General features: G+C 44.8%; 1 protein-coding gene and 1 long non-coding RNA gene across 9 annotated transcripts in view; both read left to right on the top strand.

Moving 5' to 3' along the window:
- LOC100685536 overlaps positions 1–13,986 on the top strand; it is a 29,958-nt gene extending 15,972 nt beyond the window's left edge. The window contains exons 4-7 of one of the 3 annotated variants that reach the window (XR_005353251.1): positions 6,665–6,754; positions 10,986–11,125; positions 13,000–13,115; positions 13,360–13,986. This is a non-coding gene — a long non-coding RNA (uncharacterized LOC100685536). The remainder of the gene's footprint in view (positions 1–6,664; positions 6,755–10,985; positions 11,126–12,999; positions 13,116–13,359) is intronic. The other 2 variants (XR_005353249.1, XR_005353253.1) reach the window with 2 other exon arrangements.
- Positions 13,987–20,579: 6,593 nt separating this feature from the next.
- ADNP2 (ADNP homeobox 2) overlaps positions 20,580–27,624 on the top strand; it is a 34,988-nt gene continuing 27,943 nt past the window's right edge. The window contains exons 1-3 of one of the 6 annotated variants that reach the window (XM_038525689.1): positions 20,595–20,668; positions 21,610–21,833; positions 22,739–22,862. The gene's annotated coding sequence lies outside the window, so the exon portion shown is untranslated. The other 5 variants (XM_038525691.1, XM_038525690.1, XM_038525688.1 and 2 more) reach the window with 5 other exon arrangements.

The following is a 27,624-nucleotide window of genomic DNA, read 5'->3' as shown; positions in this document are numbered from 1 at the left end:
GTACCACACTGTCTTGATGACCACAGCTTTGTAGTACACCTGAAATCTGGCATTGTGATGCCTCCAGCTATGGTTTTCTTTTTTAATATTCCCCTGGCTATTTGGGTTCTTTTCTGATTCCACACAAATCTTAAGATGATTTGTTCCAACTCTCTGAAGAAAGTCTATGGTATTTTGATAGGGATTGCATTAAATGTGTAAATTGCCCTGAGTAACATTGACATTTTCACAATGTTAATTCTTCCAATCTATGAGCATGGAATATATTTCCATCTTTTTGTGTCTTTCTCAATTTCTTTCAGAAGTGTTCTGTAGTTTTTAGGGTATAGATCCTTTACCTCTCTGGTTAGGTTTATTCCTAGGTACCGAATGCCTTTGGGTGCAATTGTAAATGGGATTGACTCCCTAATCTCTCCTTCTACAGTCTCATTGTTAGTGTAGAGAAATGCCACTAATTTCTGGGCATTGATTTTGTATCCTGCCACACTGCTGAATTGCTGTATGAGTTCTAGCAATCTTGGGGTGGAGTCTTTTGGGTTTTCTATGTACAGTATCATGTCATCTGTGAAGAGGGAGAGTTTGACTTCTTTGCCAATTTGAATGCCTTTTATTTCTTTTTGTTGCCTGATTGCTGAGGTTAGGACTTCCAGTACTATGTTGAAATAGCAGTAGTGAGAGTGGACATCCCTGATCTAAGTGATCATTCTTCCTGATCTAAGGGGAAAGACTCCCAGTGTTTCCCCATTGAGAATGATATTTGCTGTGGGCTTTTTGTAGATGGCCTGTAAGATGCAGAGGAATGTTCCCTCTATTCATACACTCTGAAGAGTTTTGATTAGGAATGGATGCTGTATTTTGTCAAATGCTTTCTCTGCATCTATTGATAGGATCAAATGGTTCTTGTTTTTTCTCTTGTTGATATGATCTATCACATTGATTGCTTTACGAGTGTTGAACCAGCCTTGCATCCCGGGGATAAATCCCACTTGGTCATGGTGAATAATCTTCTTAATGTACTGTTGGATCCTATTGGCTAGTGTCTTGTTGAGAATTTTTGCAGCTGTGCTCATCAGGAATATTGGTCTATAATTCTCCTTTTTGGTGGGGTCTTTGTCTGGTTTTGGAATTAAGGTGACATTGGCCTCATAGAACGAGTTTGGAAGTATTCCATGTCTTGGAACAACTTTAGTAGAATAGGTATTGTTTCTTTAAATCTTTGATAGAACTCCCCTGGGAAGCCATCGGCCCTGGACTTTTGTGTCTTGGGAGGTTTTTGATGACTGCTTCAATTTCCTCCCTGGTTATCAGCCTGTTCAGGTTGTCTATTTCTTCCTGTTCCAGTTTTGGTAGTTTGTGGTTTTCCAGAAATGCGTCCATTTCTTCTGGATTGCATAATTAATTGGCATATAGCTGCTCTTAATAAGTTTATTTTTTATTTTTTTAAAGATTTTATTTATTTATTCATAGAGACAGAGAGAGAGAGAGAGAGAGAGAGAGAGAGAGAGAGGCAGAGACACAGGCAGAGGGAGAAGCAGGCATCATACAGAGAGCCTGACGTGGGACTCGATCCAGGGTCTCCAGGATCACGCCCTGGGCTGCAGGTGGCGCTAAACCGCTGTGCCACTGGGGCTTCCCCATAATAAGTTTTTAAAATCGTTTGTATTTCCTTGGTATTGGTGGTGATCTCTCCTTTTTCATCGTGATTTTATTAATTTTAGTCTTTTCTCTTTTGTTTTTAATAAGGCTGGCTAATGCGTTATCTATCTTATTAATTCTTTCAAAGAAACAACTCCTGGTTTTGTTGATCTGTTCCACAGTTCTTCTGGTCTCTATTTCATTGAGTTCTGCTCGAATCTTTATTAACTCTCTTCTTCTGCTGGGTGTAGGTTTTATTTGCTGTTTTTTCTCCAGTTCCTCTCCAGTTCCTAGGTGTAAGGTTAGTTTTTGTATTTGAGTTTTTTTCAGTTTTTTGAGGAATGCTTGTATTGTGGTGTATTTCCCTCTCAGGACTGCTTTTGCTGTATCTCAAAGAGTTTGAACAGTTGTATCTTCATTCTCACTAGTTTCCATGAATCATTTTAATTCTTCTCTAATTTCCTGGTTGACCCTTTCATCTTTTAGCAAGATGGTCTTTAACCTCCACGTGTTTGAATTTCTTCCAATTTCTTCTTGTGATTGAGTTCAAGTTTCAAAGCACTATGGTCTGAAAATATGCGGGGGACAATCCCAATCTTTTGGTATCAGTTAAGACCTGATTTTTGACCTAGTATGTGGTCTATTCTGGAGAAATTTCCAGGTGCACTTGAGAAGAATGTGTATTCAGTTACGTTTGGATGTAAATTTCTGTAAATATCTGTGAAATCCATTTGGTCCAGTGTATCATTTAAAGCTCTTGTTTCTTTGGAGATGTTGTGCTTAGAAGATCTGTCATTTGCAGAAAGCGCCGTGTTGAAGTCTCCCAGTATAAGTGTATTATTACCTAAATATGTGCAATTTTGGTTATTTATTTATTGATATGCTCGGCAGCTTCCACATTAGGGGCATAAATATTCATGATTGTTAGGTCCTCTTGTTGGATATACCCTTTAAGTATGATATAGTGTCCCTCTTCATCTCTTACTACAGTCTTTGGGATAAAGTTTAATTTATCTGATATGAGGATGGCTACCCCTGCTTTCTTTTGAGGACCATTTGCATGGTATATGGTTTGCTATCCTTTTATTTTCAGGCTGTAGGTGTCCTTAGGTCTAAAATGAGTCTCTTGTAGATAGCAAATAGATGGGTCTTGCTTTTTTATCCAGTCTGAAACCCTGCGCCTTTTGATGGGATCATTAAGCCCATTCACGTTTAGAGTTACTATTGAAACATATGAATTTAGTGTCATCATAATACCTATCCAGTCCCTGTTTTTGTGGATTGTTTCTTTGGACTTCCTCTCTCTTTTATAGAGTCCCCCTTATTATTTCTTGCAGAGCTGGTTTGGTGGTCACATATTCTTTCAGTTTCTGCCTCTCTTGAAAGCTCTTTATCTCTCCTTCTATTCAGAATGAGAGCCTTGCTGGATAAAGTATTCTTGGCTGCAGGTTCTTCTCATTTAGGATCCTGAATATATCCTGCCAGCCCTTTCTGGCCTGCCAGGTCTCTGTGAAGAGGTCTGCTGTTAACCTAATTCTTCTCTCCATAAAGGTTAGGGATTTCTTGTCTCTTGCTGCTTTAAGGATCTTCTCTTTATATTTGGAATTTGCAAGTTTCACTATTAAATGCCGGAGTGTTGAACGGTTTTTATTGATTTTAGGGGGGGGATCCTTCTATTTCCTGGATCTGAATGCCTGTTTCCCTTCCCAAGTTAGGGAGGTCCTCAGCTATGATTTGTTCAAATATACTTTCTGGTCCTCTGTCCCTTTTGGCGCCCTCTGGAACCCCAATTAAACGTAGATTTTTCCTTCTGAGGCTGTCATTTATTTCCCTTAACCTTTCCTCATGATCTTTTCATTGTTTTTCTCTTTTTTCCTCAGCTTCCTTCCTTGCCATCAACTTGTCTTCTATGTCACTCACTTGTTCTTCTACCTCATTAACCCTCATCATTAGGACCTCCAGTTTGGATTGCATCTCATTTAATTGATTTTTAATTTTGGCCTGATTAGATCTAAATTCTGCAGTCATGAAGTCTTTTGAATCCTTTATGCTTTTTTCCAGAGCCACCAGTAGCTTTATAATTGTGCTTCTGAATTGGCTATCGGACATTGAATTTTAATCCAAATTTTGTAACTCTGTAGGAGAGAGTACTGTTTCTGATTCTTTCTTTTGTGGTGAGTTCTTCCTTCTAGTCATTTTGCTCGGTGCAGAGTGGCTGAAAACAAGTTGTACTGGAAAAAGGAAGGAAAAAGAGAAAAAAGGGGAAAACAAACAAAAAACAATAAACAAGAAGGGGTATCCTCTGAAGCTATACACTGTAATTCCCTCGACTTCCCCTGGAACTTTCCAGTATTGCTTGGTCAAGAACTTGCTCTTCCCCTGTCCTTCCAGCTGGTCTTTTGGGGGAGGGGCCTGCTGTGCTGATTCTCAGGTGTGTGCACCTGGGGGAGCTGCCTTTACCCCCTGCTAGATGCACGGCTCAGTGGGAGCTGTTTATCCTGTGAAGCCCCTGCTCCCTGGCAACCCTGCTCAGTCCCAGACACAGGATGACACCAGGAAGAACAATAACAACAGTGGCGGTGGCCAGCTCTCCAGCTCTAGAGTCAGGTCCCGCAGTAACTCCTGCAGCTCCCAGTCCGCAGGGGCCTGGATGCTCTGGTGGTGGGGGGCACCGACCTGCATAGCTCGGGGGCACCCAGCAGCAGGAGCGTCCTCACTGTCCTGTGTCCTCCTGGCCTCCGCCTATCCCAAGGGGAGCGCCGGATCCTGGGCTGTGTCCCCCTGCGCCTTGGGCTCCAGGGCCTGTGCGCTGGAATTGCGCTCCCGGGTTGCTCAGCCCCCTCTGCCCGGAGCTGCTGCCTGAGCCGCCACCTGGGCTGCTCCCGGGGCCCCACCAGGCATGTGCTCCAGCCCTTTAGGGACCTCGGCAATGGTGTGTGGTGCACTCTTTCCCGGGGTTCACTTCCTCTGTTAGTGACCCTGGGAGCCTGGGGGCTCCACTGTCCCTCCTGGGATCCTGCCTGAGTTCCCTGAGAGCGCCTTTCCATCAGGGAAGATTGGTAAAGTTCCTGCTTATCCGGGACTATGCTTTTGTCTTGGAGGCTCTCACCTGGCCTTAGTCTGGCTCCTGACAGGGCCCCTCCGCCACTGGATTGTTTTTTATTTATTTATTTTCTGTCTTCCTACCTTGTTAGAAGCACAAACTCTTCTCTCTGTAGCATTCCAGCTGTTCTCTCTTTGAATCTCAGGCCGAATCTGTAGGTTTTCAGGATGATTTTAAAGTTGTCTAGGTAAGTTGGTGGGGAGAGGTGACTTGGGGACCCTACTCTTCTGCCATTTTTCCCTGCCCCCTCATTTCATTTTCATACAAAATCTTGAGGTAATATTATCCTTAATTCATAAATGTGGAGGTCTACAGAGGAGTTCCATAGTGGCCTGAGGATATGCAGCTCATACATAAAAGCCTATATTAAGACAAGGTTTGCCTGACCCTAAAGTCTGTGTTCCCTCTTTTATGTACTATGTCATTCTAGCAAGTTCCTTAGAGCTCTACCAGTCACTGTGTCACCAAGGATAATTTATCTGTTAAGTAAGGCCATATATGTCAATGCCATTGTTTTAAGATATGTGTGAAGCTGGTGCTTTCCCATATATTTAGACAATATTTATAAACCACAGCATTTTCTCTTTACAGAGTTATGGTCATAATCAATTATTAGACTTCAGACCAAAAGGCAAATGAATATAGTTGAGAATATACGAGTTAACATACGTGTCAGTATAGTTTTTGTTTTACAATTGAGTCCTCTTTGATTGTGGGAAAATCCCTGACATCAAAAGCTTACTCTAAACCTGTGGGCCCATCACTTTGAGAAGAGGTTCTACCTCGGTTCTTTGGAAGGTCAGTGTCTCTCAAGGGGTGTGCCAAGCTGTCATCTATCTGCTCCCTCCCTAATATGCAGGGTTGGCATGTGGCCATCAGGCCTGCTAGCTGTTACTGCACAGCAGAAGGTCCGTGACAGAAGATGCACAGTGCCGCCCGGGTTCCTGGGTGTTTGTGAGCAGACAGTCAAGAAGACTGGAACAGCTTTAGACGGCGGCCTTGGGATCCCTGGGTGGCGCAGCGGTTTGGCGTCTGCTTTTGGCCCAGAGCGCGATCCTGGAGACCCGGGATCGAATCCCACATCGGGCTCCCTGCATGGAGCCTGCTTCTCCCTCTGCCTATGTCTCTGCCTCTCTCTCTCTCTGTGTGACTATCATGAATAAATAAATAAAAAAAAAATCTTAAAAAAAAAAAAAAAAAAGACGGCGGCCTTAGGGGGACATCCCTTACCTCAGATGAGCAGATCCCAAGCCATGAACCCACCATTATCACTCCATTCTTTTTGTGTTAGAAACTTTCCTGGGTTAGAGTACAAACACCTCAAAGAGGTATTGATTAACACCTGGATAACTCTCACTCCCCCACTGCTACCTGAGCTCAGATTAGGTAGGACCAAGGATCTGGAGTGAGATGAGTGATGGTGGTGGGTGAAAGGGGCTTGAGGGCCTTTGAGAGAGGACTGGATGGGCATGTGCTCCAGTAGCCTCATTTGTTTCACATTATTCTAGATCTTCCCCACACATGCTGCTGAAAACCTATGTGCTTCTGAGAAATTGTTTATTTTATCCCTTTAACAAAGGCTGTAGATCCTGACTGGCAGAATAGCCATACAAACGATGGTGGCCAGAGCCTATGAAAATAGGACCTGGTCAGTGACTATAGCTGCTCTGTTGTCCACTCCTGTTTCTGACTCAAAGAAAGCCTTATTTCTTCCCCAAGCCCATGACATTGGTTGCCTCACTTCCAGGAGCCACTTTACAGCATACCCAGGCCCACAGCCTCCATCAGGACACCCCTGAAGTGTCCTTTGTTCCAGTTGAGTCTCTGACAAACCAAGGGATGGTGGCTGACCCGTTGGCCATAGCAAGCTTTGAATACATAACCTCTGCTTGTTCCCATTCACATGGCATCTATTTACTTCCACAGTTATGCAGGCTCTGCCAAGGCCCAGTCTGCCCTGTCCGTGACTGCAGCCCCACCAATGACCAGGTGTGGTCCCCACAGAGGCCCTTGTAGGTAAGCTGGCAGAGGGTCTAGACTCTGAATCTTTGATTGGAATTTCTAAGCTATTCTCATGTTTCTTCCCAGATCTTGTTATTGGTTTCTTTTTGTGTGGCATTGTTAGTGGGATCAGACCATTCCTTTCCTTTCCTTTTGCTGTCTTTGCATTCTTGTTTTTTATTATTTTTAAAAGATTTTATTTTTCAGTCAGCTCAGCACCCAATGTGGGGCTCGAACTCACAACCCTGACATCAAGAGTCACGTGGTCTACCAACTGAGCCAACCAGATGCCCCTGTATTCTGGCTTTGTGTTGTGCTGTCTAAAGTGTTTTGATTGTAATGATAAAGATTGCAGAGCAGACCTCCAGCATCAGCCCCTGAGCCTGTGGTTTGAGCCAGCCTCACAGACAACTGGTTTGTAGCTCCCATGGACTGGTGTCTTCTTGGATAGACAGTTGCTGTGGTCACCAATGAAACCAGATGAGGTTGTATTTCTGTCCCAATCTTGTGTCCTGAGAGCCTGGCTTTGATTCAGAGAGAGCATTTTCTCTGGTTTTCCACTTGCTGGGACTACTGTCAGGTGGGAGCCTGAGACACAAGGTGCATTCCTACAAGGCTTCATCAGCTCTCATATTCTGGGTCTAGAGCCTCTCCTCCAGGAAGACTCCTGCTTCTGATACATACTGTTGTTTATAACCTGAAGACTTGTGCCTGTCTTTCTCAATGGCATAACTTTACCGAGGATGATTTGGTCCAGTCTGAGGAACATATGGCTTGAAAAAATTTGTTCATTTGAGATTTACAAAAGAAAGGAAATGAGATTTCTCAGGCCCAAATGGGCAGCATTGCTTGATTAGTAGGTAGAGCCCTCCAAACTATATTCTGAATAGAAAATTATTTCACTTGAAGGTTATTTAACCAAAGCTAATGAACAACTCGACACACTTTAGCAACAAACAGCTAGAGCAATCCCCTCAGGAGCACCTCCTATGCCCAGGTCCCTTCTCATCCCTTGTCCCTGGTTGCTCTCCATCTGTACCTCTATTGGTTCCACCCTATTCTTCTCATCATCCAGAAAGAACCTCTGACTTTCCCAACAATTCTCTTAAAACCTCAAATTACCAGTCACCTCTGGAGATTTTTCCTTCCATAAGCTAGATATGTAGGAAACTGTGGAATTAATCCTTGGACCCAAGACGAATTAAAAACTATAATTAAGGGGGCTCCTGGGTGGCTCAGTGGTTGAGTGTCTGCTTTTGGCTCAGAGCATGATCCCAGGTCTAGGGATTGAGTCCTGCATCAGGATCCCCGGGGGGAGCCTGCTTCTCCTTCTGTCTGTGACTTGGCCTCCCCTTGCTCTCTGGCTCTCCTGAATAAATAAATAAAATCTTAAAAAAAAAACCCTTATAATTAAGGATTTCTCTGAACCCAGATAAGACCAGTAAATCTATTCATAGGATTTAGAATTCGTATGGCTCCATATGACCAGGGTTATCTGAGCTATATCAACAGAATTTCACATTCTAAATCCTGATGGCAAAAGCCAATGGAACTGACCTGGAAAGGGACTTACAGAATCCCCCTTTACATGATAAAACTGACACTTCAAGGGAAGCCAGAGAAGTAGGTTTACATCTCCTAAAAGCCATAACATTTCTTATAAAAATTGACTGGACCGTAAATGCATACCACAGAGACATCCCTCGAATCACAGACAACTCCTGTCTTCATTACCAAGTGTGTCTGCCTTCTCCGTGATATTTGATGCAGACCCTAGGTAAAGATTTTGATGCTGTACCTGAAATTTGTAAAAATTCTATAGAAATAGGAAAAATAATTGGATCAGAACCTATAAAAGTTTAACTATATCCTATAAACCATTATCTGCACCTCCCCCATATTCCTTGAAGCCAGAAACAAAGGAGAGATCCAGCCTCTAGCTGAAGGCGTCTTGTCCATGGGCTTCTGATGCCATGTACACTCCTGTTCTTTCAGTAAAGGAACAAACTGGTAAGGATATCATCAACAAAGTTGTCCTTTCCCCTTCCTACTAACCCAAATACAATCCTGTCGTCAGTGCCTCCTGAAGCCACTTGCTCAGTGTGTTGGAGCTTTGCCCTTTTCGTGTGCCCTTTCATGAAGACACGCAGTACTTTTCACCTATACCTGGGAGGCACCACAGTTTACCCGAGTAGTTGTGCCCCAGGGACTCACTGACCCTCTTATTGTGCCCAGCTTCCTCAATTAAGACTTTAGCAATCTAAATTGCTCTTGTGATTGATTAAATCACAAGACACTTAAATCACAAGACACTCTATGTAGATGATCTTCCACTTTGCTCAGAGAACAAAGCCTGTGAAAAGGACTCCATTCTCTTTCAGCCTTGGCAGTGAAAAGGACTCCATTCTCTTTCAGCCTCAGGACATAAAGTCTCAAAAGATAAATTACAATTTTGCAAAAATACAGTCCATTGTTTAGGGCATGAACTATCTTAGGAGAAGAAAACACTCTTCTGATAGACTAAAGACTAGCCAAACTTAACCCAGGCCCCTCACAAAATGACATTTGGGAGGATTTCCAGGTTTAACTGGATTTTACACACAATGAGGAACATTTTTTATTTTATTTTATTTTATTTTATTTATTATTTTATTTTATTTTTGAGGACCATTTTTTAAATTGGAGATTGTGATACCTCCTATATGGATTGACTAAATTCTCAGGGAGGGACTGAGGGACCTTTCCTCTTAGAGCTTAAAAATGATCAGGCAATCTGGAACCTGAGGAGGGATCTTCACTAGCCTCCTTCCCGGGCATCCCTAGCTATGAAACTCCCCCATCATCATTTGTAGAGGAACAATCTAGACAAGCCATTGGAGTTTTAACTCAACTTCCAGCAAAGCCCATCATTTACTACAGACTTGGGTAGAAGTGCTCTACTCTATGGGGTCATGAGCTGGCTTTAATGGTTTCTGGTCCACTGCCTGCTTCTGAAAATAGGCCGCTTCTAGGGAATCTTGAAGTTCATGGTCTCTTATTGGAATAGTCTTCCAGCTGGATGGAATTCTGGATTGTTTCTTTAGCTGTGAATCATCCAAGTTGTGAAATCTGACTCTCTTGAGTTTTACTGCTGGATTTTTTGTTAGTGATAGATGGTGAGGGGTCTTCCAACAAAGTTTAAGAGCAGTTTTCTCATATGTGTCTTCCAACAGACAAAACCTCTGTCTTGAAGGTCATGAAGAGGCTGTTAGAATGATGTTGTGGGAAGGCATCCTTCACCTGCTGGTGATGGAGAGGGCAGCACATGAGTCCCTTGCAGTATTTCCCCATGTCTGTGTACAGCAGGGCAGGATTTAGCAGCAGAATTGAAGTCCCTAAATGCATAGGCTTTCCCCATTGCCAGGTCATAGGTACGTGATGTGTCCTTGAGGGAGTAAACCATGTGGCTATAAGGACTAGTGGGGTACTTTTAGCCAAAGGAACTCAAGGTTTCTGGAAATTTTGCTAGTTTTAATTTAAGGATGTCTTTGGCTCTTTCAGCCTTTCCAGAATATTGTGGATTGCAAAGGTGGTATAGTTTTTAAGCAAGTAGTAACTCTTCACAGAATTCTTTCATAATGGTTCCTATACTGTGTACCTAGATCACTTGATATAAAAGTTGGGATGCACCTGGTTGAAAACAAAATCAGAGTTTTTAGCAACTGTAAAGGGCTATAGCTTTTTGGCAAGGAAATACTTCAACCCATCCTGAAAATATGCATAGAATAACTAAAACATATTCAAATCCCATGGAGAGTGGAAGCCAGATAAAATCCATTGAGGTTATTTAAAAGGCCCTTGAAGCTTTAGTTCCAGGCCATGTTCCATTGTGTTGGTTAATTTTATGTGTGAAGATGATGGGGTACCCAGATTCAGCATTATTTCTGTGTGTCTGTGAGTGTATTTCCAGATAAGATTAGCATTTGAATTGGTGTACTCTGTAAAGCAGATTGCCCTCCTCATATGGGTGGGCATCATCCAAGCTACTGAGGGAATGAATAGAACAAAAGGAAGGAGGAATTAGCTCCTTTTATTCCTGCCTGCTTGCGTTACCAATAGACCGTGGACTGGCATTGCACCACTGGCTTTCTGGGTCTTCAGCTCACACAACAGATCATGGGACTTCTCAGCCTCCTTAATTGCGAGGGTCAGTTCCTCATCATAAGTCTTCCTAACCTATGACTTTGCTCATGTCCCTTTCTCCAAGGTAAAGAATCAGTTATTCAAATCTATTGATAAAAACATCTATTGATCAGACTCTAGATAATTCTGAATTTTAATTCAACAACTTTCATAGAACAATGGGCAAAATATCTGCCACCGGAAAGAGAGCAACAGAGATCTAAGGTAAGGCTTTGGTCTACATCTTTTTTTTAAAAATATTTTATTTATTTATTCATAGAGACACAGACAGAGAGAGAGAGAGAGACAGAGAGACACAGGCAGAGGGAGAAGCAGGCTCCATGCAGGGAGCCCAACTCAGGACTAGATCCCGGGTCTCCAGGATCACACCTCAGGCTGCAGGCGGCACTAAACCCCTGCGCCACAGGGGCTGCCCTGGTCTCCATCTTTGTCACAGCCAAGTCCCTTGTTCCTGGATCTCCATGTGCCCTGGCTGGATACTACCTTTTTGGGGGCCAGGACAGTTGGTGCTGCTTGCCTCAGACTAATACCTCATTCACTAGGAGAAGTATTCTGAAGCTGGTCTGTATAGATAAGGTAGACACCACAAGGCTGTTAACCCTAACTTAGACATGAGCTCCAAAATGAGGCTACCTTGATCATTCAGGCACTTTTCCTGGATGGCTTTCTGATTCACTGTGATGCCAACAACCACAGCAATGCTCCCAAAGGTGGAAACTCTACAAAGAGAAGGAGAGCTACTCTTTCCCTAGAGAAACTGTGACCACCACTGCCCTGGAGCACTGTAGACTGGCATACATGGTGATGGGTGGTGGAGCTTGCTCTAGAGTCCTTTCTGGCTGGTCAGGGCAGGGTCCGTGCCACTGCTGATGCTTCTTGTTGTGCGTGGATCAATGAAACAGGCAAAGCGGATCAGACCACACATTGCTGTAAGGAAAAGCCATCTGTCTCTTGAACATGAATCCTCATGGTCTATGGGTTTTTTCTCTTGCTTGGGTTGGGCAAATGAAGTTTATAATTCCAAAGCACCCTATAAGACTATGAACTGGGGGCACCTGGGGGTTCAGTCAGTTAGGGATCTGACTCTTGATTTCAGCTCAGGTCATGATCTCAGAGTCGTGAGATTGAGCCCTGTGTCAGACTCTGTCCTGGGTGTGAAGCCTACTTAAGATCTCTCTGTCACTCTCTTCTGCCCCACCCCCAAGACTATGAATTGTTCTTGTTATTGTCCCAGTGGTCATGACATGACATTGCTCTGTCACATCCTGTCTGGTCTTGAATTCTTGTGGGCAGCTACTTTCTCAGGTCAGTCGGCTGCCTTGATGACGCAGCAACAGAAAGAACAGATGTCATGATATGACTGACTGGAGCCAACGAGAGTCCCTGAGTTATGAAGGTCACCAGCTGCCCATGAAGTGGTCAGCCTCTCACAGGTGTCAGAAAGACCAGCGAGGAGGGGGCATTGGGAGACTAAGTGGACATTTACAACAGTCTCTGTAGCCATCTGCCCAGAATGAGCAGGACTTGGTCAATGACTGCCGGCTTCTCGTATTTTCTCCTCTTCCAAATTAGGGCCAGCAGAAAAAAGCGACTCCCCACACTGTGTACCCCCAAGCATGAGCTGTCACAACTCCGCTTAGCCTCCTCCAACTGCCCTGAGCCAACCGCCTCCAGTCAGAGTGTCCTCTTCTGCTTACTCCTGAGTTTCCACCAAACACAAGTGGTGGTGGCTGACTCACTTGTTGGTGCAGGGTCTGAATAAATGGCAGCTGTTGTGTTCTCCCTTGGGTGGTCTTCATTTGTTTCCACATGACAAACTGGATTTATGTAGATTATAAAACTGTGTGGAACAAACAGGTGATAAAAACTGAAACTGGAATAACCTTTCCAAAACATACACTTGTTTAGATCATCCCCTTGCTTTAAAACCCTTTGCCCATTGCCCTTGGAATAAATCTACTCTTTGTAACTGGACATAATAATCCCTGATTGGTTTTCCAGCCTTCTCTCCCTTGCACTGGTAACCAAATTGGCCTTCTTTTATTTTCTGTAAACATCTTGCTCTCTTTTCCTTTCAGGCTTTGGGACAGGCCATTTCTTCTACCTGGAACACTTTTCTATCTCTCTCTTCACCTGGGTACATTTTCAGTATAGACATCACTTTCCCGGCCAGCTCGTTCCAAGGTTTGCCTGGGTAAGATGCTCCTCCTGTTGTTCCTGGACTACACCATTATTCCACAAGTTGCTATCCCATCGATTACCATACCATTGTAAGCTAAATTACACTGGTCATACACCACACCAAGCTTGACTCTGTCAACCCTCCCTGTAGTGTTACAATAGTTCATGTAGATAATCTGAATTAACATATGTGAAAATTTTCTTCTGAAGAAATGATTTCTAGAATTAATTATGATAAAATTACTTTCTATTGGCAGGGTATCTAATGTTTTGCAAATTACATAATAACACCAGCACCACCCTTTCATGAAGATGGCGCGAAAGTCAAAGAAGGAAGCTCCTGCCTCTCCCAGAGCCGAAGCCAAAGCAAAGGCTTTGAAAACAAGAAGGAGGTGCTGAAAGGCATCCAAAGTCACACTAAGAAGATCTGCACATCACCTACATTCCAACGATCTAAGACCCTGTGTCTCCGAAGCCAGCCCGAATACCCTGGAAAGAGCATCCTTAGGAGAATCAAGCTTGACCACTATGCCATCAAGAGCCTCCAGACTACTGAGTCAGCCAAGAAGAAGATAGAAGACACCACACTTATGCTCATTGCGGATGTCAAGGCCAATAAGCACCAGATCAGACAGACTGTGAAGAAACTCTACGATATTGATTGGCCAAGGTCAACAGCTTGATCAGGCCTGATAGAGAGAAGGCCTGTATTCGACTGACCATGAGGCTTTGGATGCCAAAAAAATTAGGATCATTTAAACTGAGTCCAGTTGGCTAAATATAAATATAATTTTTTTTTATAAAAACCCCCACCAACACCAACTATAGAATTCACAAATTTATCTTATTGTTATCTTATTGTCCTAATAAACCTAGGAAGGTGGTTGCCTACAAAATGATTTGTATTTTAAATTTATTATTGTAGTGCTGCCCAGGTAGCTCAGCGGTTTAGTGCCAACTTCAGCCCAGGGCATGATCCTGGAGACCCGGGATCGAGTCCCATGTTGGGCTCCCTGCATGGAGCCTGCTTCTCCCTCTGCCTGTCTCTGCCTCTCTCTCTCTCTCTCTCTCTCTCTCTCTCTCTCTCTGTGTCTCATGAATAAATAAATAAAATCTTAAAAAATAGATTTATTATTGTATTAAAATATAGAATCACAGGGTAGATATGACTCCAAGAAGCAACCTTCCTGTAGTGCCTTTTTTTGTACTAGAACCTTTGTGTTTGGTTCTTTACTCTCTCATCAGTGTTCATAGCTTTATTATCACCTACATTATGGTAATTTTAAATTTATATTTCTACCCCAAGTTTTCAGATTCAGACACCCAGAAGTCTTTTTTTTTTTTAACCTCCCATGAAGGGAGCCCAACGTGGGACTTGATCCTGGGACTCCAGGATCACACCCTGGGCCAAAGGCAGGCGCTAAACCCCTGAGCCACCCAGGTGTCCTGACACCTAGAAGTCTTAACAGTTATATCCAACATGGTTAAGATCAAATCTGTGATCCATAATTCTCTCTCCAGGGTTTCCACTGTCTGTCTCCCTCTTTTTTGAGGTTATTTATTCTATTTGATGACACACAGTGTTATGTTAGTTTCAGGGATACAATAATGATTCAACATCTCTATATGTGGTACTGTGCTCACCACAAGCGTAGCTGCCACCCATCACCTTACGACACTATTACAATACCTGACTATATTCCCTGTGCTGTACCTTTTATTCCTGTGATTTATTCATTCCATTACTGAACTCCTTTGCCAACCTTGCTCATTCCCTCTTCCCCTCTGGCAGCCATCAGTTTGTTCTCTGTATTTACAGGTGTGTTTGTTTATTTGTTTTGCTTTTTAGATTCATGTATAAGTTAAATCATATAGTATTTGTCTTTCTCTGTCTTATTTTCCTTAGCACATCCTTTAAGTCCATCCTTTCCGCAGATGGCAAGATCTTATTCTTTTTTATGGCTGACTAATATTGCATTGTATATATACACCACATTCTTCTTTATCCATTCATCAGTCGAAGGACACTTGGGCTTCTTCCATATCTTGGCTGTTGTAAATAATGTTGCAATAAACATTGAAGTGCACGTATCTTTTTAAATTTGTGTTTTTGTTTTCTTTGGTTAAACACCCAGTAGTAGAATTACTGGATCACATTTCTATTTTTTATTTTTTTGAGGACCCCCTCCCATACAGTTTTCCAGAGTGGCTGCTCCAGTTTGCATTCCCACCAACAGTGCATGAGGTCCCCCGTTTCTCCATGTCCTCACCAAACACTAGTTATACCTTGTATTTTTGATTCAAGCCATTCTGACAGGTGTGATGTAATCTCATTGTGTTTTGATTTGCATTTCCCTGATGATGAGTGAAGCTGAGCATCTTTTCATGTGTCTGTTGGCCATTGGGGTGTCTTTTTTTGAGAAATGTCTGTTTAGGTCCTCTGCCCATCTTCAGATTACTTGGTGTTGAGTTGTTCAATGCCATCCTTCCTGACACTTCACTCACAGCAGTGTCCGAACTATCATCATGCCTTGTTCACGTCACCTCCTAATTATCTCTCATAGCTGTCCACTTCTCTCCATCTTCTCAGCTCCAGATTACCATCATCTTCCAACATGTTCCTTGTTGGGTCACTCTAACAAGCTCCTAACTCTTGCTTTACATCTACCCTTCTCTCATCTCTACTCTTTCCTTCCTGATATAGCCAGCTATATATTTTCCAGATGCAAATCTAATTCTATCAACCCACCCAGTGAAAACACTCAATTGGCTTTTCATTGGTCTTAGGAAGACCCAAGTGACTTCATGATCTGGTCCCTCACCTACTCTCATAGTATTTTTCTTCCTGTGATGTGTGCTTCAGTTATTCTGGTTTCATTCCTCAGTCTGCCTAGGACACGCTCCTTCCAGGCACAGGGTCTCTGCAGCGGCTGTTCCTGCTGCCTGAGTCACCTCCCCTTACCACATCTAGCTGTTTTGATCCACTAATGTTTTCTTGTCCCTCTGACTTCAGGTTGTTGCTTCCTTAAGACTGCCACTCTAGATCAGGTTTCTGCATCATAGATGCTTGGAGAGCATATCTTCTTCAGGAGTGTTTACCTCAGTTTATAATTAAATTCTCATTGTGTAGCAATTTCACTAATGATGTTCTCCTCCGGTGGATTAAGCTTTTTTTTTTATTTTTATTTTTTTTTTATTTTTTATTTTTTATTTTTTTTTTGGATTAAGCTTTTGTTTTCTGCTCATCACTGTCTCCTTGGCACCCAGTAGACACACAAAAAGTATATATAGAACACAGGCAAGAAAGGAGTGATTAGATGTAACTTGTTCATAAAGAATAACTGTCCCTCTTTTCTGTGGAAATTTCAGTGGTTTTAGATTAACCTTAGCAATTTATTTTATTGTAGATGAGCATGTGTACAGCTTGTCTGTTTATAGCTCAGTCAGGGATGCCAAATATAGCTGTATGCTGTGCAGACCCCACAGGGAGACAAGCTAAGGTGGGGGCAGTTGGAGCTGAAATCAAGCCCACTCTGTTCACTCAGATCTGTCTCAGAGGATATGATGCTTCCCCCCTTTCTTTACACATAAAGGCACTTGTATCTCCCAGCTAGGGCCCTCAGGGCAGCAAGAGCCCACAGGGCTTCTCCCCTGTAACTGGGTACAAAGGTAGCTGTGGACGGACATGTCAGAGTCTGGGACTAGTTCAAGATTTTTCTCTGTTCTGTGTTCACTCGGATTGCTCTCTCTATGCAGGACAATTATACTACAAATGCCGACGCTGATTATGAGGTGAACTAGGAAAGATTCAGCCTACCCTCCTTTAAGCCCAATTGAACAACTAAAATCAAAGCATCTATACTTATATTGACACCAAGTTGGTTAAGGAAAAGCAGAACACACTTGTGTGTGCTGTGACATGATTTGCTTACATCTTGGCCATGTGTTTTCCTGAGTCTTTGAAAAGAATCTTGATGAGTCTCACTGGGCCATATTGCTCATTCCTTCTATGGTGGGGAGGGACAGTCCTTTCCACACCAAAGCTGTTGATTATAGTTCGAAACATCACTCATATATCAATGCCGAAGTATTTAGGGATGTAGTGGGCTGATGCACTCTTTGAGTGAATAAAAAAAAATAGCATGGATCAAGAGATGCAAACATAGATAGATAGCTGGGCGATAAAGCAAACAGAGCAAAATGTTAATTGTAAAAGTTCAGTGATGGTGTTCACTGTATACTTATTTCAACTTTTCAGTATGTTCAAAATATTTCATAATGAGATGGGGAAAACTTTTAACTAAATTTTATTAAAATTGACTTATATAAAAATTTTTAAAAGATTTTATTTATTTGACAGAGACAGCTCGAGCACAAGCAGGGGGAGGGGCAGAGGAAGAGGGAGAAGCAGGCTCCCTCCAGGGATCTTGGTCTACCCAAGACCCTGGGATCATGGCCTGACCCAAAGGCAGACCGAACCCTCAACTGACTGAGTCACCCGGGTGCCCCTAAAATTGTCTTATGTTTATTTTATTTTTTAAAAGATTTTATTTATTTTTTCATGATAGACACAGAGAGAGAAAGAGGCACAGACACAGGCAGAGGGAGAAGCAGGCTCCATGCAGGGAGCCTGACGTGGGATTCGATCCCGTATCTCCAGGATCACACCCTGGGCTGAAGGCGGTGCTAAACCGCTGAGCCACCCAGGCTGCCCTGTCTTATGTTTATTAAAATATTTATTTATATTATATTTCTTAAAGTAACCTAGGCATCAGAGATATAGTGGTGAAGAAGACATGGTTCCTGTTGGTACAGCTCTTCTGACAGAGAAACACATTAGCAGATGGTGATGAAACAACCCAGTGAGTGCAGTGCCAGACGCACAGAATGTTCTGGAATACCAAGGAGATGTGCCCACCACAGTTTGTAATGTTTCTGTGTGGAGTGGTAGCGGTCAGGGAGATTTTCCTGAAAGAGAGGGCAGCAGTATGCAGCCTTGAATGGGAATGGGATGAAAATTAGTTCTGGCAGTGGAGAGGATAGGAATCCTATGGGCACTGCATGGTGTTTCAGGAACAGGAGATGGGCTGGGACTGGTCAAGCTTGGAGAGCTTGTGTGCTGTGCTGACCACTGGGCTTGTTCCTGGGAGGATGTGGAATGGCAGGGTCCAATTTGTCTTAGCTACATCACAAGGATGGCTGACTAGAGAATGTACCTGTGGAGCCAACGCTGGAGACAAGTTAGGTGCTTGTGTTGGTGTTCCTCAGGAGGTGAGCTGAATTCCAAGGCTGCAAGTGAGATGACAGATTTGAGGATTGCTTAGAATGTAAAATTGGAAAACTCGAGATGGTAAAATGAAAGACAATCAATCACACCGCTTACTGTAATTACAAGGAAGGATGATAGGCTGTTTGTTTGGAACATTTTAAATCTGAGTGCAGGAGACCCAAGTGGGCTGCCCAATTGGCAGCCAGAAAAATAAAAGTAAAGCTTAGGAAAGAGGTAGATATATTCATTTGGAATTGAAATAATGAAATTTGAATCTGCAATTGAGATTAAGAAGGGAGAGTATGCAGAGTAATAAAGTGAGAGGGATGGGATTTCTGGTACCTAGTACAGCACCTGGCATATAGGATGTGGGTGATGAATATGTGTTGAAAAATGAATGAAAGTGAGCACAACCCTGGAGATCCACATTGAAGGATAGGCTGAGGAAGGGAAGCTGATGAAGACATAAGGAACAGAGATCTTGGAGAAGATGGAAGGGCATATCTGGAAGTGGTCAGGGAGAGAAGAGCTTCAGGAGAGGGAGATGGGTGACAAATGAAGGGTGAGGACTCACATCTGTTCTTGGGTCTAACGATGATGAGGTCGTCGGTTACCTAGGAGTTTCTCCAAGGTGCTGAGGGTTCAGAGCACAAGGATGTAGAGTTCAAGGTACCCAGGCCACATTGGGAGAAATGTGACCAAATGCTCTCCTTACAACACCTTGATCTGGATCAAAGGGGACTGGAAGGCTTAAACTTTACTTTTCATCACACCCATGATTTCAAGGAAGATACATGAGGATATCATACCCATTTAGCACTGACTCATTAGCACATTAAATCATAATTCATAAATAAATATAAAGATTAAACTCTCCTTCAATTATGACTGGTATTCCTGTAGGGAAAAGGAGCAAACCATGGTCATGTCATGCAGTTCAGAATTTAACACATTTTTAAATTAATTCCGTTATTTCGTGCCTGTTACGTTTTTGGTCACTGGGGAGGTCCATGGCAGGGCAGACTGGGGGAGGGGCATGGCCAGCACATCCTCTCAAACTAGGTCCACGGTGAGGGTGGTCGTTGAGGAAACAGGTGTGCATGGTGCCACCAGGAGGTCAAGGAAGCTCCCGTCTGAGGGTCTTAGGGTTGTGGAAGGAGACATGGTCTTCTGCTGGAAGTGAAGTTGAGCAGGGCAGGTGCTCAGAGAAGGTCGATGAGGTGAGGATGGTCTGGAATGGTCATTAGGGAGCCAGAATAGGACAGGGCCCCAAGAGGTAAAAGGAGGTGTTTGCATGCGCACCCAGCCTCTCACTAAAGTGCAAGATCCCTGAGGGCGGTGTGGTCCTTGTCTTCCCCCGCAAGTCTGACTCAAGGGATGAAGACCCTTCTGAAAGCTCCCATTCCATGTGGAATATCATATTATGGCTTCACAATTAAAATTTGGGCAGAAGTGAACTTTTAGGCCAGTTAAGAGTTTTTACAAGTGTATGCAATTAACCTCTTCCCTACACAACGTATAGTAGCTCTAACTAAAAAAAAATCAGACTTCTCAAGAGAAACTGAGACAACTTTCTCAGGAAATAATCGTGAGGTCAGGAGCCCCCATCAGTCCAAGGACACACTTGTTCAAGTTCTGAGAGCCCAACTTGTGTCCTCCAATGGCAGCGCAGGATTCTCCTCGCAGCTGGCTTCCCATTGGCTCTGAGATGTGGGCGGGGCCTCCCATTCCTGCCCCTGCCACTAGCTCCACCCCCATTCCATGTAAATGAAGTCAAAGCTCTGGTGAGCCCACGTGACTGGTCACGTGGTGGACGGCGCCCTCGCCCCGCCCCTTCAATGACGTCATCACCCACACAAACTCTCGAGAGAGTTTGCAGAGATGCTAGGGAGAGGCTGGCAGGCCAGCCCACTGTGGCAGGAAAGGGGTGGGGGGCGGGGGCTCCAACAGGGACCCTCCCCCACCCCCACTCCAGAGCTTCCAGTCCAGCTTCAGGGAGGGGCCCCAAGGGTCCTGTGGGCAGTGCCCAGGGGGGTCCAATGCATACTCTCCTCCCATTGGCTGGCTGTACTGGCATGCAAATGAGGGCGCGCGTCACTTCCGGAGGCAAATCGAGCGCCATTTTCTCTTTCTGGCTGTGCTGGGAGGAGGGGACGGGGTCGCGCGGGGGTGGGCGCGCGCCGAGGCGGGGGTCCCGCCGCGCGGGGCGGAGGCGGGCGGGAGCGCGGGGCCCCGACGGGCCACGGCGGCGCGGCGAGAGGCGACGGGGGACGCAGCGGCGCTCCGAGCGCCCAGCGGTAGGTACGACCCAGGCCCAGCCCCGCGGCGACGCCCCCGGCCCTGCCTGGCCCAGGCCCGCGGAGTCCGACGGCGGCCGCGCCCCGCCCAGCCCCGCCCACAGCTCGCGGCCGGCGGCCGCCTCCCGCCTCCCGCCTCCTGAATCCTGCGAGGTCGTCGCGGCGTGGGGTTCGCGGCCCGGGACGGCGGCCGTCACCCTCCGCATCACGTGGGCGTCGGGGGTGGTCGCGGGGGGGCGGGGGCAGGACGCGGCGGGGAGGGGACGACCGAGGGACCGACGGGGGAAGGGAGGGAGGGCGGCCCGCTTGCTCCGCGCAGCCTGTCCCCGCGGCAGCCCGGCGGGAGCGCCCAGGTCGGCCGTGCGGGTCGGGGGCGCGGAGCTGGGTCCGGGGCGGGCTCCCCTCGCGGGCTCGCCCCGCGCCGCGGCGCCCACGATCCCGCTGCCTCCGCCGAGCCCGCCGACCTGGATGGTGCAGACCGACCCCGTGCGGACCGTGCGCACTTGCATAATCCGAGTCGGGGTGTTACGTGTCCGAGTATGAGCGGGAGACTCGCCGGAGTGCTGCTCACACGCGTCCTGATGGGACGGAAGGTGCTCACAGCCTCCCGAGGCCCCGAGGGGCCGGCAGTGCGGGGGAGGGCGCTGGGGCACGGACGCGACCCCCGGGGCGGCAGGGCACGGAGTGCAGGGATATCCCGCGGAGGCCCCGGTTACCGGGCTGCGGGCGGGGTGACGGTCGAGTGCCGTCCGGTGGGCTGGCATCGGGGCTGCGTGCAGGTGGTCGGTCCGCGCGGAGGAGGGCAGAGGGGGCGGGGGGCTGCTGGGGGCTGCGGACGAAGGCGGGCACCCCGCTTTGCCCGGCGTACTTGCAGCATTGGCGGGTGCAGCGGCCCCGGACCCTGACCCATGTTCCGCACCCCGGCTGTCTCACCGTGTTAGGGCCTGTCTACACGGCCACTGGGAGGCCGCAGCTCGGTGCCGCAGGATTGTGAGAGTGCAGTGGTGTGCTGCCGTGGTCCGGACGCTTCATGGGATGCTGGTGGTCATGGTGCCTCTGGTCCCCGCCCCGGGGACAGACCACTTAACTACAGCCCGTGGTTGTGGACCCAGTTGGAATCCAGGACGTGCCCTAACGGACTCTGCTGCTGAGACTGCTGTGCAGTGTGGGTGTTTTTGGCACATCCCTGTATAACTTCAGTTTCACACGATCTCCCAAGTTCCTGTGAGATGACCTGAACCACTCATTTTTGGAGTGGACTTTTTCCAGAATGAAATGATCTTAAGTGATCTTGATCCTAAAAAACAAAAGTAACTGTAAGTGCTCCCTTGGGAAATCGTATTTTCTTGTGCAGTGAGTGGAATTTGGGGGAGGCCCACGCGTATCACCCACTGATAGGAAATGTAAAATTGACCACTTAGGTGGACAGGGTCGTGCGGCCGCCTTCTGCTGCTGTGTCCTAATGAGGAAGGTATGCATTTAACCTGCTTGGGAGCCACAGTAACAATGGTGAGGGAAGGGGGTGCTTACATTTGAGAATCAAAGTTCTTGTTCTCCAGATTCAGGAAAGGACAGACAGTTCCTTGGCCCTACTCCCAAGGCTTCAGCAGGTAACTACAGGGCCTAGTTGCTGACAGCCTCATTTCCTGTCCTGAGAGTTAGCCAGGCTGCAACAGCCTCTGGGAACCAGCCTCTGATGATGCGCCCATCCCCAAACTAGTGCTTCTCAAAGTCCACTAGTGCTCGGATGCTGTGCTTCTCAGAACCCGGTGGTAAGATCCAGTTTCAAGATTAGTGCTTACCATGTGAAGCCATCCTTCTTTGCCTGCAGTAAATGTAGCTTGCTTCCTTGTTTCAGATACAAGTGGGTGATGGTCTTAACCTTGGACAGGTCTGTTTAACAGTCAGCTCTGGGGAAAAGGAGAACCCCAAAGGGTGGAGAACAGATGGAACTTTAAGGATGAAATGAAAGCAAATAGAGTTGAGTAGAAAGCATCTAACAGTGATTTTCATTGAGGCTTGCTCTGGCTGAAGAAGCCAGTGTGGGCTTGAAAGTGACCTTGTGTTTAGCTTTTAGGAACACCCTCATGAGGTGCTGGACAGCTCTTCAGTTAGTGAGGCTGTGGGGCTTGAACTCATGACCCTGAGATTAAGAGTCAGACGCCCAACCTGCTGAGGCACCAGGCGCTCCCAGGTGAGGCTTTTGAGGCCTAGAACCCATATGTGCATTAAAATTTTTAATAATTTTATGATTTTTAACTTTATTTCTTAGGATTTAATGTTCTTCCATTATCAAGTGCTAAATGATCCTTCAGTCTCTCCTTCTACTGAACCTAAAATATACTTTTGACATAGATGATGAGATTTGGAAAACTCACTCCAAATTAGCTTTTCAGAAACTTTTTGTTTCCCTTGTACCTACTGGGAATTCCTCCCTCTTACAGGTTAACCCTTCCTCCCTCTGCCCCACCCATTTGATTCCAGTCTGCCTCTTTGGTTTTATTTACCTTTGGTCAAATATATGGATACTTTTTTTTCCTTTACCTTGGTCCTTTTTTGGTTCTGATCTGTTCACCTAGACTGTCTTGGGCTCCAACTGTAAACCCTCCCATAGCCATTTTCAACCTTTATAGTGCTTCCCACACGTCTTATGATTCCTGTTTTATTTTTATCTCTTTTGTTCATTTATTGTGAACGCTTGCTGTATGTTATACTCTGTGATCGGCCCCATGCAAAGAAAACATGATTCCTACCCTGGAGGAGTTTAACCTACTAGAAGAAATAGATATATAAATGGATCATTGCAACAGGGTGCCATGCAAGAAGCATAAACTCTGAGGGGCACCAGGCATGCAGTGCGGGAAGAGGGGTGACAAGAGGAGTGTAAAAGTGGAATTGCTGACTCACAGATGTTGTCATTTAAAATCTTGGGAAATATGGCCAGACTGCTTCTGAACATGTAGAAATTATGATTTTTCCACTTAGTTTCACTGCTAGTGGATATTATCAATCTTTAAAAGTTACCGTTCTGTTAGTAAGATTGGCATTCGTTATTTTAACCTGATGTTTTTTAACTTGAACTTGATTTTTTTTAGTGTGATAGCTTACATATTAAAAAAACTTTGAAATAGTTGCAGACTTATAGAAAGTTGCAAATATAATACAAAGAACTTTTTCTCCTGAAACATTTAAAAGAAATTAGCTAAGCAAGATGCCACATTACCCCAAATATTGTCTGTTTCCTACAATAAGAGCAGTCTCCTACATATCCAGAATAAAACCATCAGAATCAGGAAATGAATAATTATCATCAAATCCTCAGATTCCATTGAAATTTTTCCAGTGTTCCAATACTATTTCTAGTAAAAGAATTAACTTAGAATTGCACATTGTATTTACTCATTTTTAGTCTCTTTCAGCGGGAAACAGTTCTGTAGTTTTCCTTCCATGTATATATATTTTTAAAGTGTGTAATTCATGTCGAATTATATAGTTTAATGAAAGAACATTTCTGGTACACTCCAAAAAACCTGTTTTCATTCCCAGCCAACTGCTAACCTACCTTCTATCGCTGTAGTGTTGTCTCTTCTGAATATTTCACATAAGTGGAGTCAGATGACATGAGGACTTTAGCATCTGGCTTCTTTCACTTAGCATGATGCTTTTGAATTCATTTGTGGTGTGTGTCAGTACCTAGTTTTTTTGTTTGTTTGCTTGTTTTTGTTTTTAAGATTTTATTTATTTATTCATGAGAGACACACAGAGGCAGAGACACAGGCAGAGGGAGAAGGAAGCTCCATGCAGGGAGCTCGATGTGGAACTCGATCCTGGGACTCCAGGATCACGCCCTGGGCTGAAGGCAGGTGGTAAACCACTGAGCCATCCAGGGATCCCCAGTACCTCGTTTTTAATGCCAAGAAGCATTCTGTTGTATGGGTATACCACATTGTGTTTATCCATTTACCATTTGAAGGACATTTCAATTTCCATGTTTTGGCTGTTATGAATAGTGCTACCTTGTATGGTCTGAACACTTTGGAATAGTATAGGCTAGTTATTTTGTGCAGTGTCTTATTAATTTGGGCTGAGAAGTCTACCAGACTTCTGTGAATTACTCTTCTTCCTTTGGTATTTATTTACTTATTTATTTAGAGGATGAGGAGGGACAGAGAGAGGGGGAAAGAGAGACTCTCAAGCAAACTCCATGCCCAGTGTGGAGCCTGACTCAGTGCATGACCTCACAACTCTGAGATTATGACCTGGGCTGAAATCAGGAATTGGATGCTTAACCAACTGAGGCACTTACGGCACCCCTTACTTAATTATTAAGTAATTTTAGGGAGGTGCTTGGAAATCATGTACATATCCCACTCCTCATCAGATTTTCAATATATTTAATTTTTATCACCATGTTGATGATTACCAAATCACGCCACAATCTTGTAGAATAAAGCATTTGGTTAAAATTCAGTAATTCTTTGAATCTAGAGTTCAGACTGGAGCAGGGGAAATGGCTTATTTCTGTTCCTCATCTAGGAAGACTCCAAGGCTGAGGTGACTTGAGAGCCAGGTGTCTAGAAGTGTCTTCACTTACTTGTCTGGTGGTTGAGGTTGGAACATCTCTGTATGGTCTCTCCATGTGGGCTAATTGAGCTGCTTCATGACATGGTGTCTGGATTCCAAGGTGATGGTGCTCAGAGAGTGAGCAGAAGCTTGCTCTAGTCTTGGAAGTCACATGGCATGACCTCTGCCATACTTTATGGGTTGAGTCAGCCACAGAGTTCTGCCCAAGTTTAAGGGGTGAGGCATAAGTGCCCCACTTTGGGGGAGAATTGTCAAGATCATATATATTTTTTTAAAGATTTACTTATTTATTAGAGCATGTGCGGAGAGAGAGGGAGAGGGTGAGAGAGAATGTGAAGCAGTGCCCAGTGCAGTGCCCAATGTGGGGCTCGATCTCATAACTCTGAGCTCACACCTGAGCCAAAATCAAGAGTCAGACGCTTGACTGACAGAGCCACCCAGGTGCCCAAGGTCCTGGGCACTGATATTGCAAAAGAGCATGTGGGATGGGAAGTACTGTTGCATTGTGTTTTGAAAAATTCAGTGCCATAGGTGGTAATCTATTTTTTTAATAAATTAATTTTTTATTGGTGTTCAATTTACCAACATACAGAATAACACCCAGTGCTCATCCCGTCAAGTGTCCCCCTCAGTGCCCATCACCCATTCACCCCTACCCCCCGCCCTCCTCCCCTCCCACCACCCCTAGTTCGTTTCCCAGAGTTAGGAGTCTTTATGTTCTGTCTCCCTTTCTGATATTTCCCACACATTTCTTCTCCCTTCCCTTATATTCCCTTTCACTATTATTTATATTCCCCAAATGAATGAGACCATATAATGTCGTCCTTCTCCGATTGACTTATTTCACTCAGCATAATACCCTCCAGTTCCATCCACGTTGAAGCAAATGGTGGGTATTTGTCGTTTCTAATGGCTGAATAATATTCCATTGTATACATAAACCACATCTTCTTTATCCATTCATCTTTCGATGGACACCGAGGCTCCTTCCACAGTTTGGCTATTGTGGACATTGCTGCTATAAACATCGGGGTGCAGGTGTCCCAGCATTTCATTGCATCTGAATCTTTGGGGTAAATCCCCAACAGTGCAATTGCTGAGTCGTAGGGCAGGTCTATTTTTAACTCTTTGAGGAACCTCCACACAGTTTTCCAGAGTGGCTGCACCAGTTCACATTCCCACCAACAGTGCAGGAGGGTTCCCCTTTTCTCCACATCCTCTCCAACATTTGTGGTTTCCTGCCTTATTAATTTTCCCCATTCTCACTGGTGTGAGGTGGTATCTCATTGTGGTTTTGATTTGTATTTCCCTGATGGCAAGTGATGCAGAGCATTTTCTCATGTGCATGTTGGCCATGTCTATGTCTTCCTCTGTGAGATTTCTCTTCATGTCTTTTGCCCATTTCATGATTGGATTGTTTGTTTCTTGGGTGTTGAGTTTAAGAAGTTCTTTTTTTTTTTTTTTTTAAATTTATTTTTTATTGGTGTTCAATTTACTAACATACAGAATAACCCCCAGTGCCCGTCACCCATTCACTCCCACCCCCCGCCCTCCTCCCCTTCTACCACCCCTAGTTCGTTTCCCAGAGTTAGCAGTCTTTACGTTCTGTCTCCCTTTCTGATACTTCCCACACATTTCTTCCCCCTTCCCTTATATTCCTTTTCACTATTATTTATATTCCCCAAATGAATGAGACCATATAATGTTTGTCCTTCTCCGACTGGCTTACTTCACTCAGCATAATACCCTTCAGTTCCATCCACGTTGAAGCAAATGGTGGGTATTTGTCATTTCTAATAGCTGAGTAATATTCCATTGTATACATAAACCACATCTTCTTTATCCACTCATCTTTCGTTGGACACCGAGGCTCCTTCCACAGTTTGGCTATCGTGGCCATTGCTGCTATAAACATCGGGGTGCAGGTGTCCCGGCGTTTCATTGCATTTGTATCTTTGGGGTAAATCCCCAACAGTGCAATTGCTGGGTCGTAGGGCAGGTATATTTTTAACTGTTTGAGGAACCTCCACACAGTTTTCCAGAGTGGCTGCACCAGTTCACATTCCCACCAACAGTGTAAGAGGGTTCCCCTTTCTCCGCATCCTCTCCAACATTTGTTGTTTCCTGCCTTGTTAATTTTCCCCATTCTCACCGGTGTGAGGTGGTATCTCATTGTGGTTTTGATTTGTATTCCCCTGATGGCAAGTGATGCAGAGCATTTTCTCATGTGCATGTTGGCCATGTCTATGTCTTCCTCTGTGAGATTTCTCTTCATGTCTTTTGCCCATTTCATGATTGGACTGTTTGTTTCTTTGGTGTTGAGTTTGATAAGTTCTTTATAGATCTTGGAAACTAGCCCTTTATCTGATATG

The sequence above is a fragment of the Canis lupus genome, chromosome 1, assembly GCF_011100685.1.
Source record: "Canis lupus familiaris isolate Mischka breed German Shepherd chromosome 1, alternate assembly UU_Cfam_GSD_1.0, whole genome shotgun sequence".
Classification (NCBI taxonomy): Eukaryota; Metazoa; Chordata; class Mammalia; order Carnivora; family Canidae; genus Canis; species Canis lupus.
This window is presented reverse-complemented; position numbering and strand designations above follow the sequence as displayed.